The sequence below is a fragment of the Mchenga conophoros genome, linkage group LG23 (assembly GCF_057382185.1).
Source record: "Mchenga conophoros isolate Kocher_MC1m ecotype Shallow Benthic linkage group LG23, M_conophoros_male_GT1.1, whole genome shotgun sequence".
In the NCBI taxonomy this organism is placed as follows: Eukaryota; Metazoa; Chordata; class Actinopteri; order Cichliformes; family Cichlidae; genus Mchenga; species Mchenga conophoros.
Genome location: NC_140547.1, coordinates 17,136,708 through 17,149,411, shown reverse-complemented (window position 1 = coordinate 17,149,411; position 12,704 = coordinate 17,136,708). Strand labels below are relative to the sequence as shown.

At 38.0% G+C, this 12,704-nt stretch overlaps 1 long non-coding RNA gene across 1 annotated transcript; it reads left to right on the top strand.

Annotated features, from left to right (window-relative positions):
* Window positions 1-585: 585 nt before the first annotated feature.
* Window positions 586-10,706, top strand: LOC146546937 (uncharacterized). The gene is made up of 3 exons (XR_014890782.1): window positions 586-761; window positions 2,825-2,917; window positions 9,927-10,706. It is a non-coding gene; the product is annotated as an uncharacterized LOC146546937 (long non-coding RNA).
* Window positions 10,707-12,704: the final 1,998 nt, after the last annotated feature.

Genomic DNA, 12,704 nt, shown 5'->3' with positions numbered 1-12,704 from the left:
TTTATCTGAATTCCCTCATCATTTAATAATTTACTGATGAATTTGAATTCAGTAACTTGATATGGATCTGTTTGTTGGTATGTACTGCATTTTAAAAAAGAGTCAGGGAAAGAGAGTTTACTGTCATGGTTCTGGGTCCTTTTGACCCAGCATTTTGAGTTTCTTGGGTTTTTATGACAATTTGTGTTATGATTTATTATTTAAGGTTCACATAGGTAATCCTGAGTTTATTCTATGTTAGAGTTTGTACTTTTAGGCTCCCCTTGTGTCTTTCCCCTCTGTGCCTCTCCTTGTGTTTATATGAGTTCTCGTGCCTCGTTTCCCCTCCTTGTGTTTTATTCCATCATGTTTATCTCCTCTCCTCCTCCTCTCCTGCGTCATGTTACTCCATTTCCTGTTTTATTGTGAAAGTCTCGTGTTTTCGTGTTCGATGTGCCTCGCCTGTGGCGTGATGTTAATTCGTGTCAGCTGTGTGTCCCGTGTGTTCTCACGTCCCTCGTTATCCTTCTGTATATTTATGTCAGCGTCTCCCTCGGTCCTTTGTTGCAATCTCCCTCATGGTTGTGCGGTTCCTTGTGTGTTAATGTGTCATTGTATTGTGTCAGTGTAGTTTATATGATTTTTCCCCCCCCAATCTTCAGCAAATAAAGCTGTTTTGATTTCTCGTTCCGCCTACGAGTCTGCGTTTGAGACCTGCCTGCTGCGCAAAGCCGAATCATGACAGTCTACATCAAACCTAATGATTTCCAGTCACCTTCTCAGTAAGTAACACAGCTTCTACATTTAAATTTGATCTTTGAGCTTGAGTGTATGAATGTGAGAGTGAATGAATAGTGGAATTGTAAAGTGCTTTGAGGGGTCCCGAAAAGCGCTATATAAATGCAATCCATTATTATTATCATTATAAAGTATTTACATATGTGCTTTAAAACTACTCTACCATTATTTATAGTACATATTTTGTTGCAGCACAGTGGCACGGTGGTTAGCACTTTTGCCGCACAGCAAGAAGGTCCTGAGTTCAATTCCAACATCAGGCCGGGGTCTTTCTGTGTGGAGTTTGCATGTTCTCCCCGTGTTTGCATGGGCTCCCTCCGGGTACTCCGGCTTCCTCCCACCGTCCAAAGACATGCAGCTTGTGGGGATAGGTTAATTGGATAATCCAAATTGCCACTAGGTGTGAATGTGCGAGTGAATGTGAGTGGGAATGGTTGTCTTTCCTGGTGTGTTGGCCCTGCGACAGACTGGCGACCTGTCCAGAGTGTACCCCCTCCCCTTCGCCCTATGACAGCTGGGATAGGCTCCAGTGCCCCCCGTGACCCTGAAAAGGATAAGCGGAAGCGACTGGATGGATGGATATTTTGTTGCTTGCTTCTTGTATTTTTGTTTTTTTTATGTTGCTTTTTACATTTAATAAGAAGAGTTTGATAGACTTCTGTTTGTTTTTCTTCTAAATGTTGAACTTGAGATTCTGCAGACAATGAAACCGCAAAGAGTGGGTCACTGTGCCATGCCCTGGGGTCAGTGCACCCGCCCGCACACACAGATTTTCCCACTCAGTGCTGTAATAATTAAAGAATCCGCTGGAAAATCTGATGTTCTTTTTCTGTCTTCAGGTCCCAAACAACTCCAAGTTAGAGGTTAATGGAGTCTAAATAACGTGTAATGTATGAACAAAGACATGAGCACATGCATGTTCCCCGAGGTCTGTGTGTTACAGGGAACAGTACTATTATTGAGAAGTAAGAGCAGAACAAACATCAGAAAAAGCAAAGATACATGGACATTTGGGGAGGGCGTTAGAGTTCAAAGGCAATTTTTTTTATATTTCTTAGTACATAAAGCGAACAAGAAAAGCCATTTTCCCTATCCAGTGTATCCTGTGGCTGCCTCAGGGTAGAGACACACAAACGCACTAAGGCTCAAACTCATTACATGAAGCAATGTCCTCACACAAATACAGAAACTTAGTTTGGCATTTAAAGAAAAAGCTGTCCTGAGCATTCAAGCATATCTGCATCAAGAATAAACAAACTGGTAACTAAAAATTCCCCCTTTACACAACAGTTTCAACAGTCCAGAATGCTACAAGATAATTACTGAGCCCACTGGTTTAACAGATGTTCCCATTGTTCTTGCACTGTGAAAACTGGGGAAACCACAGCAGAGCTTGAGAAGCTATAGACCTTTTATTCAGTCCTCTAGGTGATATGCTTTGCCATATAGGTTTTTTGTTGTTGTTTTTGTTATTTTTAACCATGGTGGATGAGTTTGGTTTTTTTGGTTGAATTCATAAATTCTTTTATTTGGGCAGCTGGCTCATTAGTGTGGTTTTTCTTCAGTAGGCTACATTAACTTTCTGTGAAAAACCATTTGCATTAACTGTATTTGTTTGGATCGAATGTTCTTCATGTGCCTTTTTACTACACCGTGGCATACAACATTTCCTGTGGTCTAAAGTCCAGAACAAAAAAGACGTGTGAAGGATTAAAGTCTGTGTTCAAGTGTCTATGGATGTATTTTCTGTGTTGAGAGCTTTTCATTGGTTCATTATCACCTCTGTGTTGCAAACTGAAACACTGGCCACATTATTTTGATATTCCTCTGTGCTGCACTGCACTTTTATTTTGCTTTGATCTGTCTTTAACCCTCATGTATTTTAGTCTCCATTACCTGCTCTGAAGCAGTTGTATTTGGCTAGGCACTACTGCTGAACTCACTGTGTACCATAAATTCCATTTTCAGTGGAATGAAATGCACTGAATACACAATATACATGAACATGATTTTGAGATTAACCAGTCATTTTGATTTTTCGCTGCAGGACATGAAACCTTACTAAAGGCTCCACTCCAACAAATACAGCATGCCTGGTGACAAATCTGAATTCTGGGGAGAAAAACTGGATCAACATTTGGTAAGTAGACGGGTTTAAGTAAACGACTATAATGTAGGTGCCTTATTGCAATTTTGTAATAGTGTGAAAGTATTAAATTGATTTTGGACTTGAGGCTTGCTGTGTAACAGCCAACAATAAGAATTACTCATTTAAAAAGGAAATCTGAGTATCTGGCTATGATTAAAAGCAGGAGCACAAGAATTTAAATGGCTAAATATGTAAATTATATTAGCATCTGAATTTGTGTCTGAGGGACAACAACAGGGAAAGTGAGGACAAAGAGGAGAAGAACCCAAGACCTCTGAAAATACAGAGACGTAAGGAGGTCATAGGTTAAAAGAGTGAGAAGTAAAGTGCCTACAAGCATCTGTATTTAAGATAACATCGCGTTGCCCTTTCACAATATTGCAGATTGAAAGATGCCACGTACAGATTGCATTTAAATGTGATGCGAAAGGACCAATTATCCATATGTGACAATTTAGCTGTAAGACCCATTTAATGATTTCCATTTACATAGTCCTATAAAAGATTCTAAAGGATGTGTGGATTGTATCAGTCTGGCTTTGAGAACAGGTTGGTTATAGAGGCGAGTTGTGACACTCTGTTTGAAAGACAGTGTAAAAAAAAAAAAATAATAATAATAATAAATTAAACAATCGTGCAATAATATGAGACTCAAGCAATCGGTACATTTCTCTATGTCATGAAATTTTGATGTTTAGAAAACTCATGGTAAAAGTCATTAAAAGACCACGGCAGATTTAAATCACATTTAAATTGGATCAATCTAAAAAAGACTGAAAAGCATTACCAACCTGAAAAAATTCTAACTTTTGGTAAAATTATTCAAATGTAACACTGTTATTACTGAATTCCTTTTTTCCTGTAGCATTTTCTTTTTTTGTGAGTGTAAATGGCTCTACTTCCCTTGGTAATTAGGTTTCTGATGGCATTTTTTATTTTTTTTACCTGCTTTATTTCTACCAAATAAACAAATATTCACAAAATATTTTTAATAATTAACACTCTCTAACTCAGTTTTACTCTTTGGTGGTACCTCGTTGCTTGTTTGTCATTATTGAGTTGTCTATATTTTTATCTGAAGTAAGCAGAGGTGTTTCATCACAGCATGCTTGGGGTGCATGGTTACATCATCAGTCAAAGAGCTTTTATAATTGAATTCAGCCTTGGGGCCCGGCTTTACCAAGGGTGTGATTTTGTGTTTATTTAAAACCTTTGAGACTCTTGGCAGTAACCTGAGCTGTTTGCATGTTTGTTCTTGTACTAACATTAATCTGTGTTGCTTGCAAGAGATCCAGGATGGGCAGAATTGTACAAAGAGGTTTCATTTCTTCTTTCTGTTGTTGATTTGGTGGCAACATCATTCCATTTGCACCTTTTTCTTTTCACAGAGCAGACAAAGACGGCAGTGATCAGCTGAATATCATATTCAGGTTACTTACAAATTCCAGCAGTAGCTCAGATAAGCTTTGCCGGGAGCCTTGTGAACTCATATATTCTTCACATTGTTAACTTGTGCATGTTATAAGTCATGTAAGAGACTGCTAATGTGTAATACTACAGCCTCTAAACTGCCAGCAGGCATTGCAGTGCAAAACCCTAATATACACATGTGCACAACTGTGTTTTTATCAAATGAAAGAAAAGAGTCACACATGTGCAGTGACTTACTCTAAACCTTGAACCATGTCACAACCAAATGCTATTTTAAATTATGGTGACCTCAAAGAGAAACCACTTTCCTCAAAATGACTCCGCAAACAGATTTCTGCTTAACGCAGACATGTCTTGGTATGCCTGGCTAACCAGGTTAAGACACACAATAGGATGTATCTTATGGCCATTTCTTTTTAAATCATGCTTGCTTCCCTTTTTGGAGCAGATAACCCCATTACCCCCAACCCGAGCAGCTCTGACCCACTTAACTGCTTTCTGTGTAAAGTAAAGGGGGCAGTGAGGCGTGGCTATGCAGCCTACTCTAAGTGATGTAGGGTGGGTGGGGCTGGGAAGTAAAATAGGTCTCTAGAATGCTTAAAAATAATGTGGTTGAAGGTATTTATTTTGGCAAAATTAGTTATTGTGTAACAGTTTCATTTCAACTCAATTTTTTTCTCTTTTCAGATCCACTTGATGACAAAGTGGACATTGAAATAAATAATATATATATATTAAAAAAAGGAAACTATGAGCTTTTTGACTGCATGAATATTTTACTTGAAGTTCATTCTTATCTTACGAGACATTATTCTTGCACTTCATCAGCATCAGATTCACTCTAAACAGATTAGCGCTTGTGTCTACATCCAGAATTTGTAGTTTTCCACATAACTGTCTATATCGGTTCAGTGAATTGTGATATACTGCTTGGTTATATTTATTTATTGGTGGAATAAATATGTATATAATAGTGTACTGCCATCATACACAAGTACAGGTGATCTGTTTAACAGTATATGGTACACAAACCTGTGTGATAGGGACATATATTTGAGTAAATCTTCAAACCCAGGTTGATCCTAAAACCCAGAGTTATGAGGTACTGTTGGGGTAGAACAGAACGCGTTAGGACAACTTGCATTAGAATCTGCCTCGATTTAAGGAGTTAAATCTTTTGGCTAATTAACAGAATGCAGCTTGTTGATTCTAGTCCAGGCAGTACATTAACATTTAAAGTGAACAGTGAACTTTAAAGCACCCAGTGTGATGCTGACTGTAATTTATCACCTGAGTCACAGTAGGCTAGCCTATATTAACTCCAAGGCATAATATTTGTTAAAATACAACTGTAAGCTTTTGTCAGGGAATGTATTATTTATTTAATGCTTTATTTTAAAAATATGTGGCATAAAATGGGGAAATCAGATGAATCTGAATTCTTTTCTTTCCATGGACTAAATGGGTATAGTAGCAGTTTGTACAAAACCATTGGAACAAACTATTGCTAATCACTGTTCAAAAACCTGGATCATTATAAGATTGTGAACTATGAATATGGCTTAAGTGATATATCAAACAGTAAGACATTTTACTTCAAGAAGTATCACTAGAAGTGTTTAAAAACCAGCCGCAGAACTGAATGTGCAAGCTTTACTGCTTTTGTTATGAAGTAATTTGAAGATCATCGCTAATAACTTCCACAGTCTTGGGTGTTTTTGATCTAGATCAAGTTTTACCTGCTTTGAAATGACAGTTTTGGAGGATGGTGAAGTTGTTAATTCAAACAAAATAGAAGGATGGAAGAAATACACAACAAAAGAATATACATTTGCATGTATATGAGGCTCCTATTTGAGTTGGATGTCCTCTCTTTTCCTTCAGTCACGATGACTGTTGAGTATAGGAGGAGTATAGGAGCTAGTGTCATAGTTCTTATGATAGTGGACGTGATAGTACCAGAAGTTTGAGATTCTACTCCTGCAGAGGGACACAGATTGAGTACCCTCCAGAGGAACTGGATAACAAGAGAAATCCAATCTATGATAAATGGGATTGTTGGAAAAGTTCATGTTAAGGTCTGAGGGGCAGTGCAAATGAGTAAAGTGGGGGGAAGAAGGAGAGAAAGAGGAGAGGTGAAAAATATCATCATAGTCTATTAAAGAAAAATGTGAAACAGAGAAAAAAGTCAAGATGGATCAGAGATGTGCAGCAAAGGACAAAAAGGAGGCAGGGGGTAGTAGGAAGGAGTCTGGGGCTTAAGGCTTATACTGGGGGATTTATGATCTCTGGTTGTGAGGCGGACACATCGCCATCTCTTCCACTATAATTTCATTACAATTCACAGGGGAGAGTTTCAGATTCCCAAGGTAGAGATGCCATTTCTCAGGACTCCACTGATGCATTCAAGTGTTTCAGTGGGGTGTTCTGAAATTACATCAGAACTTGACTCCTATATCAGTAGAAGTGTCCTGAAATAAGAAAATAATAGTACATTGAGGTGAGAAACACCTCTACTTTGTGTAGTATGCACTGAACTCAGGCCTTTTCCCCCAGTATTTGTGTTCTACTGCAACAAAGTTGTCCAAAACTTTTATCCTCTTGCTATTTCTGAAATGGAGAGCTTTCAAAAACTGAGGTACACTAAGTGATTATTATCATTGCCTTATTTTCTGTTGCCATTTCTATTTGTCATTCCTGTTTAAATTTGAAACCGCTCACCTTGTTTTATTTCATTCAGCTGTGCCTTATGTCTTTTTCTTCCTGCCAGCTTTCTCCATCCCCTCTCATCAATAATGCAAGCAGTATATCAGAATATTTACTCCTTTTTCGGTTCACTGATAGACAGTCATGGTTGTCATTTGTTTGCTTTTCTTTGGGGCAGATGGGGAATTTGTCATTTTGCCTACCACTGTTCTGTATTATTTTTCACTTTGAGTGATAAACAAAGTAAGACCTAAAGCTACTACATTAAAGATTTGGATTTTAGACTTCAGATCCTATTTTATTTTACTTACCTACTGAGCGTTGCAGCAGTTACTTCTCAGCAATAATCATCAAGCAATTTAACACCAAGAAGGAACATGTTTTATAATGATTTTTTTGTTTTTAAATATATATAGATATATAAATATATATTTCAATTTAGGCTTTACAACATAATCATATGAGGCCTAAATATGCAAATCAAGTTCTGAGTATAAAATTTATATCACACTGCTTTAGCTGGAGAAGCAAGTTATTTATGGATGCTGGAGTTCTAGTATTACTGATCCTGTTCATTTTCTCTGTAGTCATGTTTATGGCTGATTCAACACAAACCCTGTCTATATCTACTTGTTAGCTCATTGTTGTGGCATCCTTATCCATTTTCAGTGTTCCCAAACAAAGTACATGAAGAAGACAAGACGTATATGAATAGTGTAAACTCAAAACTGCAGTTGCCTAGAGAGAGTACCAGGCAGTTTTATTGCCTTCTGTCAATTAAAAAAAAAAATGAACAATGCACAACACACAAAAGAAGAAATTCTGAATTTTGTGACAAAAGTTCCCGAAGAACTACCTTGTAGGATATCTTTTTAGTGCAAAAAATAATGTGCCCTTAGTATGGACATTAGATGTTTTTGTACAGTGTGTCACAAATGTAGGACAATTATTTAAGGAATACCTCCAACTTTAAAAAAAAATCTGGAATTTATAATTTTTGTAGAACCTCATTCTTATTCTGTTTTCCTTTCTGCTCTGCTTTTCACACCACTCCTTATCTCTCTCCTTATTTTTACTAACATCTTAACTTCTTTGCTTTGCTCTGGCTATTCTCTCTGCTCCTCATAACTCTCTGATTTGCTGCAGTTTGCGATGTTTGAGCGCCTGGTCATGCCTTAGTCCTTACCATTTGTTTCTAATCATCATTTTTCTGTTTTCTTCACACATTTTCTGGAAAACTGATGTTGCAGATTACTGATTGGAAACAATAAGTGACTCAGCGGCTGAGCGATTGTAGTATAATCTATTGAGATGCTGTCCCGTCAACAAGTTAAAAGTGTAAACAAGAATCAATAGCCAGGAACTGTGGGGTGGTGTTTGGGCAATATGACCATGAAACATTTAAGCTAAGGCTATACTTTCAGTTTTCGACTGTTTAGAAAACCATTAATGGTCATCATATGAGAAACATGAATGTCCAAATATTTAATATTCCACCATTTCAGTTTAAACTAAAATGGTGGAATAGCCATCAGCAAACTCATCGTAATCACGTATCATCATGTTTTCCAAAGTATGGCATGTACATCACACAGATGTCATTCTCCATAAGTTTAATCTCATGTAGCATAGCCTACGAGAGGAACCAGAATGAAACCTGAACATGTTCTTGTAAGAATAAATGTATGAAAGGAAAATAAGGCTGTACCTCTTAGTTACATCAGTGAAATAAACTTACATAAAAATGCACTTTTAAATTATTGTTTGTTAGGTAAAACTGGTCACAATTTTGGTTCTTTGTGTTAAGACTGGTAACAAAATGCTAAAAGGCAATGAGAATGTCATGTATTAGTTTATAAATCAAAGTGTTCAAATATTAAAACATAGAGGGATACAGCATTTAGTTCTGTATGAGTCTTACAAAGAAGCACAGACATCCAACTCTGTACTCACACACAGGCCTCAAAGCCCAGATCAAATCAGGTTTACATTTTCTCATCATTTTAATAAGCCTCTCAAAAATACACTTTCGATTGCTCCAATCATACTGGAAAACTACAAATAAAGCTTGAATAATTTTGTGGCTGTGAGGAGTAAGGTTTACACTTTGCAAATGAGTAGCTTCTGATGCTATACCAGCCAGAATCATAGGGTATATTGTAGCAAGTACTTCAGAGGATCCATGATATGTACAGAATTATATATGAATGTTCTTAAAGTGTGAAGCAGAAGCCTTCCTGGAAGTAAAGTTGGCAAGAGACTTCCTTGGCATGTGTTTGTTTAAGCTAAATGGCACATTACCAACACATAACTAGCTGAACAGTTTGAACCTATATACATACTGCATCCTGAAAGTTGCTAAGGACTGAAAGGATGGGGTGGCTGGGTGAGAGAAGGATGCACACCAGAAGTCTCTTGATGTGCTGTATGCTAAAATCTCTCCATGCACTTATCTCACATCAAGCAAATGCAAATGACCAGGCTTGGATGGCATAAACACAGACATCCACACACTGAGGGGCACATGTCCTTAAAACAGTCATGAACACAAAGAGACGGCAATGTTCCAGGTGGAAGCATTGAGTGAGCCTTCATATTGTCCTAGGAGCTGCAGCCATCTTCCCTTCCTGGCTTCAGATATAGAGAAGAAGAAAGAAAAAGGCTAGCCAAGAGAGAGGGGGGAAAAATTAGTCTGAACTTGAGTTCTGTCACTGAGGATGTCCTTTCACTCTGCCTTGCTCTTCTTTCTCATTTTCAAGGCAGATGAACCTGGGACTACCTGCCTGAAATGCTAGGTTTACTTCTGTTGGCTAATTTAAAGACACATCCTGCAACTTCTCCTCTCCCCTGTATTTTGTTTCAGAAATGTCCCATTCTTCAGAGTCTGCAATCATCACTGTGGAATGCACAGACAGACATGCTGCTGGAATCAACTGAGGCACTAATAAGGGTTAAATATCCATATACTTAGAACATAATATGAAAAAGCACTTTAATGGCATATACAACTTGAATTCTAAAATAATGTCTTTTAATAACATGTGCTGTCTTTATATATGAAGCCTCATCTATCTTATTCCTTTTTGTCATAGAGCTCCATCGTTGTCTAAAAAAGCATTAAAAACACATTAATGAGCAACATTATTCCACTGGGAGACACATTTATGCAGCAGAATATACAAAGCACCAAAAACAGCCCCAGTGCAGGCTTTACTCCCATTTATCATCTCAGAAAAATGCACTGATGAACCTGTAATAAAGTCAAGCTAAGATAAAAGTATATATCCATGAGCAATTTTTAAACTTGAACATCTTCAGTGGGAAGTTCCAGTTTGAGGTTATTATGAACTGAGACCCGAACGTGGTTTTGTTTTTCGTGGTGTTTAAATCAATGAAACAGATCGATAATAATGAATGTACTCGGGTTTTGTGATGGGCTTTCAACTGGTAGCACACTAAGATCAGCATCAAGTAACTACAATCAATTTTGTTTTTATTATACCAACATATTCATTGTAAAAACAATGTGGCAATAAGAATTATCACCCCAATCTGCAGCTCACCTCAGGTTTATGGAGCTTCACAGGGAGTTTCTGCTCATTATTTAGCTGTCAGTCTGCAACTTCACTGTTTTGGTTAACCCTCAGCCCTCAGTCATTTTTTTTCTGACTGCAGCTTGTATCAATGCATTCTCAGGCAGTTACTTAGACAAGCCTATGCTGACTGATGCCAAACAATCTGAACAAAAAGAAAATGTATTAGCTGTCAGTTTCTAATGACAACTCTCGACCTGCTCCTAATTACTCTATCAAGGCCTAATAAGTAACTTGGTGAGAATATAATATTTAAAGAAAAGATTGGTGGTTTTTGCTCTGTTTCTGTCTAGTCTTGTAATATTTTTGATATTATGTCTTGAGTTTCTGCAGCTTATTCTGTTCTGTCAAAACTATTTTGTATACACGACATTTCACTAATGAACATTTTTGCTGTAATTCTCATATTTTTCTGAGATTATCACGGCTTTATCTTATTTCTTATGGAGTACCTAATTAAAGGCTGTGTTTATGGTAAACCCCTGCATTTTCTTCACATGAACGAGTTAACTGAACCAGATAATGACCTACTTTCTGATTGCACTTATCCAAGACTGCAACTCAAAAGGAGTAAGACTAAGGGCTTCATTTTTTGCAGAGAGCTTTTGGAATACTTTAAGAACACTATTGCCAAAGATGAACAAACATGAGACTTGCCACCAGTGTTGGTCAAGTTACTTGAAAAAAGTAATCAGTAACTAATTACTGATTACTTCCCCCCAAAAGTAATGCCATTACTTTACTGATCACTTATTTTCAAAAGTAATTAGTAACTTAGTTACTTTTTAAAAACATGATTTACAACCTGAATAGGCGATACAGTGATAGATCTTTCAGCCCAATTCTACTTTTTCTGCATAATCAATCATATAAAATGTAATCAAATGAAAAAGTTTCTTTTTAAAACTTGTTTTATTAGTTTGAATTTTTTAATTTTATGCATCAAGCAAAAATTAAATTATATGCAACATTCTCTAACTGGAAGAAATTTGTTTAACATTTAAACCTATTTTCTGCACCTTCCAGCATGTAAAATAAAATAGTTTTGTCTTAGTCTTAGTTTTGTCTCCATACGTCATCCATCCGTGCTTGGTGCCAAGGCTGAGATAAACGAGGAGTTATCTCATAAAGAGGAACAAACAGTACTCCAAGAACAGACAAAGCCCAGCAGAAACCTTGAGGAGGAGCTCCATTTGCCCCCACCCGGGAAGAGCCTCAGAAAGGAGAGACATCCATGGCATCTGAGGAAGAGCCTCAGAAAGGAGAGACATCTAAGGCAAGAAGAGGGGTCCCTATTTGCCTCCAACTCTCTCAACAACACCAACGACCAGGACAAGGGACCACGACCTTCCCCAGTCCCCCAAACCCCTGACAGGCCATCACCCTCCTCCCCCTCCCTTTCTCCCTCCTCCCCACACCTGAAATTCACTGAGGAGATGATGGAGCGGGTCAATGCTGGGCTCAGATCTACCCCCCGTCCCAATCCCTTTTTGTCCCCCATAAACCCCCCACCAGAGCGGCCAAAGGTTCGCCATCGAGCCCCACCCTCAACAGAGCAATCGAAGTCACATTGCCCAGCCTCGCCCCCCTTAGTTCCTCTTCATGCCCTGTCTCCGCAGTCTGATGCGTGATGTGTGAAGGGTCCGGGCTGTGAGGATTATGGCAGTGATGACTTTTCCCAGGAGAAGCTGGGACCCTGTTTACTAGAAGGTTTTAAAATTTCTGTACTTTTAGGTGACAGGAGACATGTGGCCTGGTCAAAACACAGAGAGCTGCACTCTAAAAGATCTTTAAACATAGTAAACATACCTTGTGTGCCACAGACTGCTCCCAAACACGAGGGGACAAGTAATACCTCTAAAACACTTAAGTTGGCTTTATTAAACATTAGATCTCTAGCTGGGAAAACATTTTTAATTAATGATTTAATCACTGAGCACAGCCTTGATTTTATGTTTTTAACTGAAACTTGGTTGGACCAAAGTAACAGTGGAGCTGTTCTCATCGAGACGACCCCTCCTAACTACAGTTTTATCAGTGAGGTCAGG